The 13,575-nt window shown below is 46.4% G+C and overlaps 1 pseudogene; it reads left to right on the top strand.

The window, feature by feature from the left end:
- Nucleotides 1-7,498: 7,498 nt before the first annotated feature.
- LOC102238787 overlaps nucleotides 7,499-13,575 on the top strand; it is a 15,079-nt pseudogene continuing 9,002 nt past the window's right edge.

Raw genomic sequence — 13,575 nt, 5'->3', positions numbered from 1 at the left:
TTTTTATTTGACTTGATAAGGAGCCAGAGTGAGCTGGCCAGAGGGAGGAGTCTTGCATTCTTCATTTTGAAGCATTTTTTCATGGAGTCAGGGGAAGCCAAGCTGTGATAGACACCTTGCTGAGTGAGCAGAGGGTCTATCTCATTTTTAACAACTTCTGATCACCTGGGATGGGCGAGGCTTTGGGCTAGGTGCTGCAGATCAAGTGGTGACCACACCAACGTTCCCTTAGTAGGCAGAACGTTAGAATATTATGACTGTGTCGGTCAGTGCTAGGAGCTTTGGAATCACATGGTCCAAGACCCAAGCTTTGTACTTACTCACTGTAGAGCATTGGATAAGTCATGTAACCTCTCTGAACCTCATATTTTTTTCACCTCTAAAATGAAAATAGCACCCACCTCACTCACAGTCTTGTTTTGAGTATTAACTTAAATAATGTATGTAAAGTGCTAAGTGTAATGTCTGGCACACAGACGTGCTCAATACACAGTGCTATGACAACTACTGATACACTATGGGAGCGCGATGCCTCCATTTTTGCAACAGCTCCTACAAAGATTTGCTAACCCTGGGCCTTCATCAAGCTAACCTCCTAGCTTAACACTCATATGGGTACATCTGGCTTTCATTTTCTTGACTTTCCCCCCTTAAACAGCCACTGACCTTACTGATTATTACATTTTTTCTTTAAATATGTTAATACTATCATTTGGGCCAAAGGTTGTCAAACACTTTCTGCAAAGAATCTGATAGCAAATGTTTTGGGCAGAAAGAAAAAAAGAACAGAAGCAGCAGGAGAAGGTGTGGTATTGGAATAAACGGATCAAAAGTGGCTGTTGAGAGACCCTTGATGTTATCAGGCACTGTTTCCTCTGAAATAATAGTTGCAGCCTCTTTACTTGTCCCTTATGCATCCCCTACCCTGTTATTTCTACTTCAGCTACTCAACTCTGTCACTATGGGGCAAAATCAGCCATCCTATATAATAAAAGGCTAATATGCAAATCGACCTAATGGCGGAATGACCGGTTGCTATGATGCGCACTGACTACCGGGGGCAGACGCTCTACGCGGGAGCTGCCTCCTAGTGGTCAGTGTGCTCCCACAGAAGTCAGGCTCATAGCTGGCGAATGCAGCAGCGGTGTCGGGAGCCTCTCCTGCAGCGCTAAGGATGTCTGACTGCTGGCTTAGGCCCACTCCCTGGGGAGTGGGCCTAAGCCAGCAGTCAGACATTCCTCAAGGGCTCCTGGACTGCGAGAGGGTGCAGGCCAGGCTGAGGGACACCCCTGAGTGCACGAATTTTGTGCACCAGGCCTCTAATAGACTATATTAAAGTGAATGGGCTTGGCTGTATTCCAATAAAGTTTTATGGATACTGAAATTTGAGTTTCCTATAATTTTCACTTGTCAAAATTTATTTCTCTTTCTATTTTTTTTTCAATCATTCAACCACAAAAATGTAAAAATCAATCAGGTAGTTGGCTGGATTTGATCTGCAGACTATAGTTTGCTGACTCCTGATTTAGGCAATAGTCAGGTTGCCTCAAATTAGAAAACTTCTTAGAGCATTGGTTTCATCCATTATGTGTTGATTTTACAATGTAATTATTAGGTACAAATTTATTTCCAAATTCGAGGGCCTACCTAAAGTGGCTTCCCCCTTTTCCATGCCTCCTTCCTACCAGGTAATGGCCACACATACCTTGTAGACCACATGTAGCTTATATGTGAGAGTAAAATGTCATACTATGGGAAATGAGAGGTGCACAGTGCCTGGTCATGTGAATACTCAGTAAATGTTCCTTTTCTGATTTCCCTTTTCCCCTAAGGTTGTGCTTGGAAACTGCCATCAATGATACTGAGGCCTGAATGTAGTGGAAATGGGGGTGCTGCCCTAACTTTTCATTTGAGATGTACCTCCTTTACTCCATAATCCAACCTGGTGAGTAATCCCTTGTGCTTATCATGAGTGGTGTGGAGAGAAAAGCAGTGACGATGCACTATAGAAACAATACCAGTAGAGTCCCCCAGAAAATACTTAGGTTGCTTTCTCTAGAGCTAGGGATCACATCTAGAGTATACCCCCTACCAACACACCAGAGACAGGACTTGTGTAGCCCTATTTTTGCTTTGCATAAATGTTGAGCATGTATCTTGGCTATTAATCCCATGTTGAGAAACAGATTCAGCTTTACAAAATACTTAGGAATAGTGTACACTTTACTGAAGATATTGTGGGACTTCAGGAGGAAGAATTCAGGATATATTCACACTGCAAAACATAATAAAAGACTCCCACAAGGTGTTTCTTTTTTGCCAGCTTTCTTGTTTCTCTTTCCTTTTTCAGTCTCAAAATTCAATTTTCCTGAGCAATTCAGCTTAGTGTTTCTTCTTCTCTTCCAGAGTATCCTTTTGGGTCATTTTATTCTTCTACATATTCATCCTTTACAAGTTCCTTTGCTGAGTTTGTTAATCATAAATTTCTCTGTCTTTGGCTAATTTTTAAAATTTCTTATCATTCTGTAAAGATAATAGTTTTGAAGGCTTAAATCATGTTTGTTGTTCCTGCTGACTCTCACTAATGGTGGTTAGTTACCATACGGGTTAGTAAATTTTCTCTCTTTTTAAAATTTACATTTGATTGCATTTAAGCTGTCAGAATCCTCATGTGACTGGGTTAAGAAGGCTTTGCTCTGGAGAGGATTTGCAATTCCCTCTGCTAGGCACACAAGTGTTACCAAACTGGGACACTGCTTTATTTTCATTGTTTGGGGTTTCCAAGATTAGGTGGGGGGAAGTGAAAATTCGAACCTGAGACTCATATGACCTCAGGCCTATAGTTACAAATTCCAAGGAGAGACATCATTATTATTTTAAATTATTATTATTATTAATGTCTTCTACCTGGAGCTGTGGCAAAAACAGATAGATTTCCCCCTAACTTGTTTTTCCAGCAGATGAATTTGTCTAGTCTACCCTTTCCTGGAGAGTGAGGCCCTTGTCAAGCTTTATGTGAGTCTCAGGTTCATTCCTCTATTTTGTAGAAGCTTCAAAGACCCCATTTACCTGCACAACCATTAAAGGGTTTCTTAAAAGATCAGCATAAATATTTTAGGCTTGCTGGCCATATGTTCTCTGTGCAATTACTGAACTCTGCTGCTGTTGTAGCACAAAAGCAGCCATAGACTATGCATGAATGGGCGTGGCCATGTGCCAATAAAACTTTATTTACAAAAACAGGTGGTTGGCCTGCATGATGTGGTTTGCCCATCCCTGCTCTATTGGCATTTTCCCTGAACAGCCCAGTTCCTGAATTTTTTTACTCTTTTGCTCATGGCATATTTTGTTTTCCTTTCCTTTCCTTTATGTTTCTGGGAATTTCTTTATTACCTTGTCCTTTCCTTTCCTTTCCTTTCCTTTCCTTTCCTTTCCTTTCCTTTCCTTACGTTTCTGGGAATTTCCTGTATTATCTTAAGAGTTAATCAATTTATTTAATATTGCAATTTATCCAGCATCTCAGTGTTTTGTGGTGGAAGAATTTTCAAAATATCTAGTTGTCTATATTTCTAAAAGCAACCTCCAATCATTTATTTCTTCCCTTTCACTTATATACCCTCTCAGCTAAACAAAACTTGGCACATTAGCTAAATGACAACCATCTATTTTTCCCTAAGCATCTCCCCTAGTTCTTAGCATCTTGTCATACCAATTTATAGTCCCTCTTCCACCTGAGAGCTTCGTCTCAGGTTAGCAAGATTTCAGAAGAGGTATACTAACATTCTGACCTCTCTTCTGGCGTGTCAGAGGATGGAGTGGAAGACATTTGGGTGTTATGTATGCATGTGGCCTTCTGAAAGCTCATTCAGCCATGCTCATTGAGCCTCTGCCGCATGCCACTCACTGCTCAAGGGGCTGGCTTTACAGGTGGAAGAGGCAGAAAGAAACCCTGCTCTCTTAGACCTGGCATTTTAATGGGAAGGAGCAGAAAATAAATAAGTGACTAAAACCAGGAAATATGAGGAAATGAGAGTGCTATGTCAAAAATAAAACTAGTTGTTTAAGTACAGAATTACTGGGAGGTTGTTTTTATTTGTTTGTTTTTTCCTATTGGATGGTAGGGGAGGAGTGCTCAGTGAGGAGACAACATTCAAACCTGACTTGCATGATATAAAGGAGCAAGCTCTGTCAAGATTCGAGGCAGGGGAGGGGCGGGGAGCGTCAAACACAGAGCAAGAGCCAGTGCAGAGGCTGCAAAATAGGAGGATTTTTTGTATTTTCTGGGGTCAGAGAGAGAATGCTAGTGTGGCTGAGATAGAGTAATAGCAAAATTGAAACAAAAAGGTCTCAAAGAAAAAGAAAGATGGGAATCTGAGAAACAGTCGATGAAAAGGAGTATAATGAAAAGGAAGCCAGGGATGACAGCTGTGCGGCAGTCTTAGAAAAACAATCGGTCCAAATTAGCACAGGAGAGCAGAGGGCCCAAGAAAGAACCCTTTCAGTAAGAAAGGGAGTTTCATTACATACTTATATGATTAGGAACCTGCACGATTTTCACGTCTGCTGGGCATCAGAGTGCTTATGTCTTCTGTTAATGGGAAAAACACAAAGGCAATAGCTTTTGTGAGAAAAGTAAAAATTTTGTAGGAAATGTACAGCTCAAATATGAAGTAAGCTGCAATGTGGTATGATTTAGAGCAGGTGATGTAATTAAAGAAAAGAGAATGCACTTGACCTTGATGTGTGGGACATTCTTCTCTGGGCAGTACAGGTTCAGGGGCATATAGTCCAGTTGCTGCACCGACTTGTCTGAGTACAACCACATTACTCATGGATGGTGCTTATGCGGTAACAGTAGTATTAGAGATGTTTTTTTGGGGTTTAAAATTTTAGGTTCAACTTGTTAACAAAGCAAGAAAGACCCAAATAGAGTCAAGGACAGAAGGTAAATGTTATGAGCCTTGATGCTGTAGAAGTCTGTGCAGGAGCTGGAGGAGGCTGGGAGGCCTGCACTCCGGCTACACTCATTTCCTCGTCTTACGTAGTGCGTCTGCAGTAAGGGTTTGAGGGAAAATTTAAATTTTAAGATTTTTCTTGTATGCTAAAACCTTTGAAAACTCCCTGTGTGTCTTATTTTTAGAACTTATTTTAGAGAGAGTTCTACTTCAGTTGTTTTATTCCACAATATTTATGGAACATTTTCTACGTTCGGTATGCCATGTATGGGGAAGCAAGTGGAGAACAAGACAAAAAAAAAAAAAAGTCGATGTCTTCATGTAGCTGATACTTCAGTGGGGAGAATGTGCCTTTCTGCAGGAATCAGAAGACCGAAATGAAAGACAGGGAGTATTAATACCATCTTGCTCACACTCAGCAACCCCAGAGGTTCAGCTCCGTGTAGAAGCGGATGAGTCCTAAATCTTTCTCTTCAGACCTCACTTGTGCCTGAGCTTGAGATCTGCATGTTGCATGCCCAGTGAGCGTCTGTAAACCTGCCCCTCCACAACCACCTTTCTCCTTCTTTCAAGGTCGGGTCCCTCCTCCCGCCCACACACCACACCACGTCCCATCAGGTACCAGGCCCAGCCTTTTCCTGCGGAGAACTCCACTCCCCGCATGGGTTCTATGCCCACTGGTCCTTCGCAGTCCTGGCCCTTCTTTCTCACTTGCACTATTCCAACCCCCCTCCACTGCTCTCAACCCATTTCCACACTGCAGCCGGAGAAACCAACAAACCCAGTCACCTCGTTCATCTGCCTGCAGTCCTTCATAGACTCCCATGGCCCTCCGGAGAGAGTTCATGTTCTTTAGCATGGCTCGCAAAGGCCCTCTCTTTCTCTCTCGTGTACTAGTATGTGGTTCTCTTCTTCCAGAGTCTTCCTGTCCTTCTGTGCGCACAGCTGCTTGTGTTGCCGGCCGGGAACAGGCGCCGCACTTGGCCCCGAGGCTCTGTTTGGTGTCCCTTTGACTGTGTCTGGGCCAGAGTGATTCCAGAATGAGGCTCTGGGTTCAAGTCCCGATTCTAGCACTTCCTTGGGTAGGTTACGTAACTTCTCTTAACCTCTGTGAGCATCTGTGAAATGGGGACCGCAGTGAACTTATCTCGCAGGTGTTAGAAGACTTGTGACATGCCCACTCTGCACCTTCACTAATGCGGTGACTTTTTATTGTGACTCTCACCCTTCCGGTCTCAGCTTCATGACGCCCTGAGGGAGGTCTTCATCGAGATGCCCTCTGTTTTCATGGCTCCCACATTTCCCCTCCATGCACGCATTCCCCTTTACAGTAATCCTTCGAGACTCACTGCTCTGTGTAGCAGCCGTAGCGGTCTGCTGGTGTGTGAGCTCCACAAGTGTGGAGACCGACAACACTCGCAGGGTGCCAGGCCCCGCTCAGCACATGGTGGGGCTCAGGAAGAAGGAATAAATGTGGCATGCCTGGGAGAGATGCAGGATTCAGTTCGTCTGACTTGACCCTGGAAAGAACTTTCTGACCTTGAGAATCGTGGGGACCCGGCACAGCTGGGCAGGACAGCGCCACATCTGGAAATGTATTCTGTCATTCATAGTGTGGAAGAGCTTCGCACATGTATTTCTTTATTGGTTTTTTAAAGTGCTTGTTTTCTGGCCGTGTTTCTAACTTGGAGACTATTAGATGTGTCTACATATCTGAACGGTGGAACCGCCCCACCGGCTGAGAGCAGAGAGGTGTAGAGACGGGCTGGCAGAGCACACACCCCTCAATCCGCAGTGTCACTCTGCCTGGGAAAGGTCCCTTCAAGGGACAGTGTTCTTTATTCACTTGTGCCCTCATGTAGACCTATCACAGGACCAGCCAGCACTCCTCCCTGGAGGATGTTGCTCTGACCTGAGCCCGGTGGACCCGTGTTTGAGGTGGATGTGACATGAGCCCAGCAGCAATTTGGCTCCTTTAAGAGCACGGACAAGCTCTGGGAGTCCTGCGGCTCTCACCCCTCCACAGCCCGCAGCAGAGCCCAGCTGTCGGCAGGCCCCAGGGGCCTTCCCCGGTGTTTACAGGAACGGTCATATGGTCGCCTCTCCCAGCTCATGGGCAGGCGGCAGTTACCTCATCTGCAGTCCAATGACCTCATCCACCTAAAATGTGGCAAGTGTGAGACAGGAGCTGAAGCAGCCCAGCCTCTCACTCAGAGCCCGGAGAAGCTGTCCTCCACGTGGGCTCAGGGAGTCAGCCAGAGAGCTGTCCACTTAGCCATTGCTCCCAGCCCGGGGCCGATTCATGTCAAGTGGCTGTGTCTTCCGGGGGCTGCAGCTGGGAGGGGCTTGTGCAGAAACCTGAATGCCCACCCCTGGGACCTGCTGATCTCAGGGGATTTGTATTCCTCCCCAGGAACTACCACCAGGCTGGGCAGAGCCACTCTCCTCCCAGCAACCCCCCGCCCCCCCACAGCCACGTAGGCACTTTGAAGATGTGGACACACAAACAGGAAGAGAAACAGCACAAAAGCAGAGCAGGACACGTGTTCCCTTAACTGGGGGAGTGAAAGCCTCGTTAGGTATTGTGTTGTCTGTTTTTTATTTTATTTTATTGTTTAGCACTTTCTTTAAATTATATTTGCTCCCTCCCTACAAAAAATATTGCATGTGAAGACTAAGAATCTAAAATAAATTACCTTTGCCATAGGCTGCTGGGTTTATTAGCCCTTTCAAGCTCTTCAGGATGTAAAGGACAGGCTGACCTCGAGTGATCTCCGCCTCGCCTCTCCCGGTAACAGGAGCTCTGCTGTTTGTGCATTTAGCAGCTTAACCCTTTGAGTTACTCAGCGGCTCTGTCTTCTTCCTGGGATTTCTTTCGGGAGGATGTCTAGCTTTGGGTTGACATTTTAAATTTTAAGGCAGCTGATTCGTATTATCCACATCATGTGGATATTAAAAAATAAAACAGAGACAAAAAAAACAAGCCTAGGAAATGAAAATGGAAGAAACAACACAAAAGTTAAACGGCGTCAGAGGTCAAGAATTTATTTGGATAAGGTCTGCACAGTGATCGTGTGTGTGTGTGTGTGTGTGTGTGTGTGTGTGTGTGTGTGTGTGTGTGTGTGTGTGTGTGTGTGTGTGTGTATGTGTGTATGTGTGTGTGTGTGTGTGTGTTGGGGGGAGAGGGGTAACGCGTTTTAATGATCAAATGTTAACAAACATACAGAGTCATCCTCTGGCCACATGGACCCATGGAGCTCCATTAGCAACACAGGGCCCATTGCTCTTCTCCTTTAAGTGCCTGACAAAACTAGTTATTGAAGGTGGGACCTGAGTCTTCCGGGGAGGGAGGCAAATTCTTGGCTCTAATGAGCCAAGGAGCAGAGGTCATTATTTCGATGGGGTGTTTGCTATTTACTCCCAGTCATGCACTTGACAGATGCTTTCTGATTAGCAAGCCTGGAGCAGCACCAGAGAGTGTTCAAGTCGCCCCCCGCCCCCGCCCCAAATCTGGACCCCGGGACACTCCTCCTGCACGCAGATGAAGCCCCCCCGCCCCGCCCCGCCCGGAGCAGACTGCCTCCCCAGCCGCCCAGAGTCACCTAGGCTGCTGGCAAGTGGTGATTGAGAGCGAGGGAAGCGCCACGGAGAAGCAGAGGCTGTGCCTTGAAGCAGTTACCGGCCAGGCCTGTGTGTGCCTCTGCCTCCTGCTGCCCAGTCGGGAGCAAGATGGTGTAATACGTGCGTTTTACATATCAATGGCAGAGGAGGCTGCTTCCAGATGGCGGTACCTATTTCAAAGCCACCTTTTTATGCAGAAGGAAGGCTGTGCGACCTCCCTCCCAGTCAATGCGTTTTGTAAGCCCTGGGAACGAATGCTTAAAAATGGTCCTGGGCTATATTTCATGTCCGGTCCAACGTGCAGTGTGTGTACAGCTGTTGGGGGCTGGCATGTGGTAGCATATTAAAAGGAAGATTACCATTTCCCATTTTCTTCCCCCTTCTGAAGGCTTGATCTGCATATATGAAACTTGTGGAAAAAAATAGGCATAATGAGACAAGGAGGCCGGGTCTCAAGGCACTAGTCGGTGCACATCTGGAGTTTGCAGCATCCTGGAGATAGTTACTTTTATTCCCAGGAGCCGCCGCCGGGGTGGGAATGGCAGCCCCGTATCCATGGTGAGCCTCCCTATCGCACCGAGCCAGGTGTGCGCGCGTGTTGTTTCTTGGAAAGGCTGTCCTCCGAGGGGGTGGGGAGGGGAGAGGACCAGGGAGGAGGGGAGGGAAAAACAGAAGGGAGGTAATTAGGCGCCACCTTGCCCAGAGGAGCCAGCTCAGGCATCTGAAATCAGAAGTGGGTATTGGACGGGCGCTGGTGGAGTCAGCTGGTGTGCGCGGAGGTGCCTGCCAGCTCCAGGCTTGTTTCTATGGGGACAAGACCAGGGAAGGGAGGCCCTGGGGTCAAAAGAGACACAGAGAACGAGAACAACACCTAGCGGGATGGGCCTTGGGAAGGTCCCTGCTACTCGCCTCCTAGGTAGTGTGATATTGGTTCTGAACCGACAACCTGAATTCATGCTGCTCCCCCGCCCCCACCTCCCTGTCCCCTACCAGCTGAGATGTTGGAGGTGTTTCAAACCTCGCAGGCTGTTATTTAGAAAAAGACCGCATGGGGTGGCATTGTGACTGGATCGAGGACTGGCTGCTCTTTATATTCCCAGTTAATGGATAGGGAGAGTGAGGAGGGAAGCGCTGTGTGGACGGCCCTGCAGAGAAGGGGGAACTAGGAGTGGGCTGGGACGTTTTCCCAGGAAGAGAGTTCGTTTTAGCTCCTCGATTCTTAGGACTCATGGATTCCTTTCTTTCTTTCTTTCTTTTTTCAGCTGTGAGACTGTGAGGTTCCAGATGCTCCGTGTAAAACAATGCCCCGCAGGGGAAAGTCAGGGAGGGAAGTGTGAGGTGCAGCTCCAGGCCACCCTAGAAAGGGCCATAAACAGCAGCTGCTTCTATTGTGCCTGCCAAGTGCCGCCTGTTAGCTAGGGCTCCTACTCCTTGTTTCTTTCTCTTCAACCAGATGTGACCAACAGGAGTTTGTCAGCTCCTAGGTGGACCCCGGGTGGTGGGAATCAGGGAAAGGAAGCCGAGGGGCCCGCGGGAGGGGGGCCTCGGGCCCAGGCAGGGAGGCACGCTGCCCTTTCTCAGGTGCGGGTCTTCCCCGTCCGTCCGCACACCTGACCTGCTGTGTGCTGCCCAGTTCTTCAGATTCGGCAGCCGAGGCAGAGTGGGAAGGGGTGCTTGAGACATCTGATCCTCAGGCTCCAATGTGGGCGTGTGGGGGGCTCAGGACACACCTGAGGAGAGATGACGGCAGGGAGTGCTCAGAGGAGCACGGTTAGGGATCCCCCAGGTGGGGAAGGTAGGAAGAGGATAAACAAAAGAAGTCCATGCTGCAGGGACCACGCAGACCCTGGGTGATGAAACAGGAGGGTGTGGCCAGGAAAAGACACATTTCACTCAGCCACACCTGGCAAAGGGCTCCATCGGTTCCCCATTGGTAGGGTCAGACGTCAACGTCAGAGCCACATTACTTCTAATTAAGTGTGTGTGTGTGTGTGTGTGTGTGTGTGTGTGTGTGTGCTGTTTAAGAAACTATGGGTTCAGGTGTTTTTTTAAAAAAATTTTTGTTGTTGTTAATCCTCACCTGTGAGGTTCCAAATGCTCATTGTAAAACAATGCCCCACAAGGAAAGTCAGGGAGGGAAGTGTTTTGCCATTGATTTTTAGAGAGAGTGGGAGGGGGAGAGACAAAGAGAGAAAATCATCGATATGAGAGAGATTGGTTGCCTCTTGTACGTGCCTCAACTGGGGATCGAGCCTGCAACCAAGGTGTGTGCCTTTGGAATCAAACTTGGGACCCTTCAGTCCCCAGAACAGTGCTCTGTCCACTGAGCCAAACCGGCTAGGGCAGGTTCAGGTATTCTTAACCTTCTTATTTCTCTTCCCCTCTTTCTTTTCCCAAGTTAAAGAACATTTGAGAGCTGTCTGAGATAAGTCAGACCCTAAGTAGTGCAGCCAAGAGTCAGAGCGCAGGATGGAGAGATGGGTAAGCAGGAATAAACAGCTTATTCTTGTTCCTTTGGTAAGTGCATATGGCCCAGGTCAATGAGCCTACAAGCAACAGCCTCAGATTTTGTCCTCTCCTTTCCATGGGGTTGATGAGAATCATTGTAAGACCTTCTGAGGGTTTCAACTTCGCTCTCACAGCTAGTTCTGTCATTGTATTTGACAGGTATTTCCGAATTACACAGCAGAGAATTCTCATCTATAGCTGAGGGTAGAAATGAGATGGGGATAGCCATTCTGGAGAGCAATTCAAAAATACTTAGCCAGATTACATATTTTTATATTCTAAGACTCGCAATCCCAATATGTGCCGGAGGAACTCTTGCATATGTCCATGAGGAAACAAACACATAAGGATGTTCTTCGTGGCTTTATTTTGGGTCCCAGGGAGTTGGAGGCAACATAGGTATCTGTCATTTGGGGAATGAATAGATGAATGTGGTGGGAGCTTATGGTGGTGTACCATGCAGCAAGTGAAGCTATACACAAACACATTTCTTTAGAAAGAGTGTTGAATGAAAAAGCAATAAATAGACAAAGAGCTACAACATACCATTTAAAAATTTAAAAAAACCATACATATGCAAACAACACTCTTATTTTTAATACTAGAGGCCTGGTGCACGAATTTGTGCACGGGTGGGGTCCAGCGAGCCGGCCTTGATTAGGGCTGATCGGGCTGGGCCGTCTAGGGAAAAGGCTGTGGGCAGTTGGTAGGCTGGCCCCGCTCCCTGGTTGAACTCCCAGTATAACTCCAGTCAAGGGGACAATTTACATATTAACCTTTTGTTATATGGGATATTTTCATTTCCTAGGGCAAATTCTTACTACTTTATATGGATATCTATTGGGTTGGGGGCAGAAGAAGGAGACAGGTCAAAATTAAAAGGGAAAAAATTTAAATAAAAATAAAGAAGGGAGAGGTTTTGTACCGACCAATCCTAACATTGTGCCACGGACCAAATGGACAATGAACTTAGCTCTGTACCTGAATTCCTACGAATAAAATTCCTCTTTCATTGGTTTACCTACCTATAAAATACCAGAGTTTCTGTGATAAGAGGTACCATAGAAATGCACGAATGAACCTATAATATAACCATCAACACTCAATCATCAACCACTCTTTAAACCTACACTTTGGGTTTAATCCTCTGCTAGGCATGTTGGGGCCATGGGGAAGCATATGGTATTGTCCTTGTTGTTATGCAGCTTGGAAATTATATGTGAAATAATACTAGTAATATGCAATTCAACACTGTTTATAATGAAGACCCTGAGTTGTGTGAGATAGAAAAAATTGAAGAGCTAGTTGGTGAGACAGGAGTAAAATCAGGAAAAATGTCATGGAGGGAGAAGCTCTGCCCTGGGCCATCAAGGATGGAACCGAATGGAGTAGCAGACCCCACAGAAGGGGGCAGGTTTCAGGTGTAGAGAAAATGGGGTACAGGGCACACTTACTGGTCATCTGTGTGGCATTCATTTCCTGAGAATGTGCCCCCCTCCCGTAGCTCTGCATTCCCTTGGGGTCCTCAGAAGGCCATTTTGCTCAACCTCTGCAAAGCCCGTCCTGGGCAGTTGAGGGAAGGATGTGGGATTTGGCCAGGAGGATCCTCTGCCTCCACCGCGTGGATTCCCTTCCCTTTATTTTCCCTCTTATACGTGGGGCTGCCTCTCAGCTTCGCCTCCTTCAATAGGTCAATGTAAAGGAGTCACAATTTAAAGTGACAGTCTTTTATTGGCAATATTTCATGGAAAAGTCTCACTCCACATACTTGTGGACAGACCGCCCAATGATCATTTTTCAAGATCTTTTTAAAGAGTCCAACCAATGCTGCAAGGTTTAAGAAAAATGGGAGTCTCAAGCTCCTCCTCCTCCATTTCTCCTTACTCGGAGACCATCACTTGGAGCTTTGTTGACAAATCCCTTTTGTGTTTATCTTTATGTTTCCATTTAATATAATTACATTGCTACGTTTTAATCTCTCAGTTTTAGGCATTTAGGATTTAGCTTTCTTTTCTCTTTCTCCCTTGACACAATAAACATTTCCCATCCCATCTTCCCAATTATAATCATATTATAATTTTGATTAAACTAATATTCAGAGTATGTTATTTGAGGCTGAGCCATGAAGTAGCAATGATTATTTCTCATTTCTCAAATAACTTTTGATCTTCCTGACTCTTAGTTGTCCAACGGAATAGCCACCAGACACATGTGGCTACTGAGTACTTAAGATGTGGCTAGTGTGACTAAGGAATTAATTTTGAATATTATTTAATTACTAGTGGCCCGGTGCATGAAATTTGTGTATGGGGCAGGTGTCCCTCAGCCTGGCCTGTACCCTCTCCAATCTGGGACCCCTCGGGGGATGTTCGACAACCAGCTGTTGGACATCTCTCTCGAAATCTGGGACCACTGGCTCCTAACCACTCCCCTGCCTGCCTGCCTGATCACCCCTACTCACTCTGCCTGCCAGCCTGCTTGCCCCCAACTC

This window comes from Myotis brandtii, unplaced genomic scaffold, assembly GCF_000412655.1.
Source record: "Myotis brandtii unplaced genomic scaffold, ASM41265v1 scaffold351, whole genome shotgun sequence".
Classification (NCBI taxonomy): domain Eukaryota; kingdom Metazoa; phylum Chordata; class Mammalia; order Chiroptera; family Vespertilionidae; genus Myotis; species Myotis brandtii.
The sequence above is the reverse complement of the archived record's forward strand: the minus strand, read 5'-3'. Positions and strand labels throughout refer to the sequence as shown.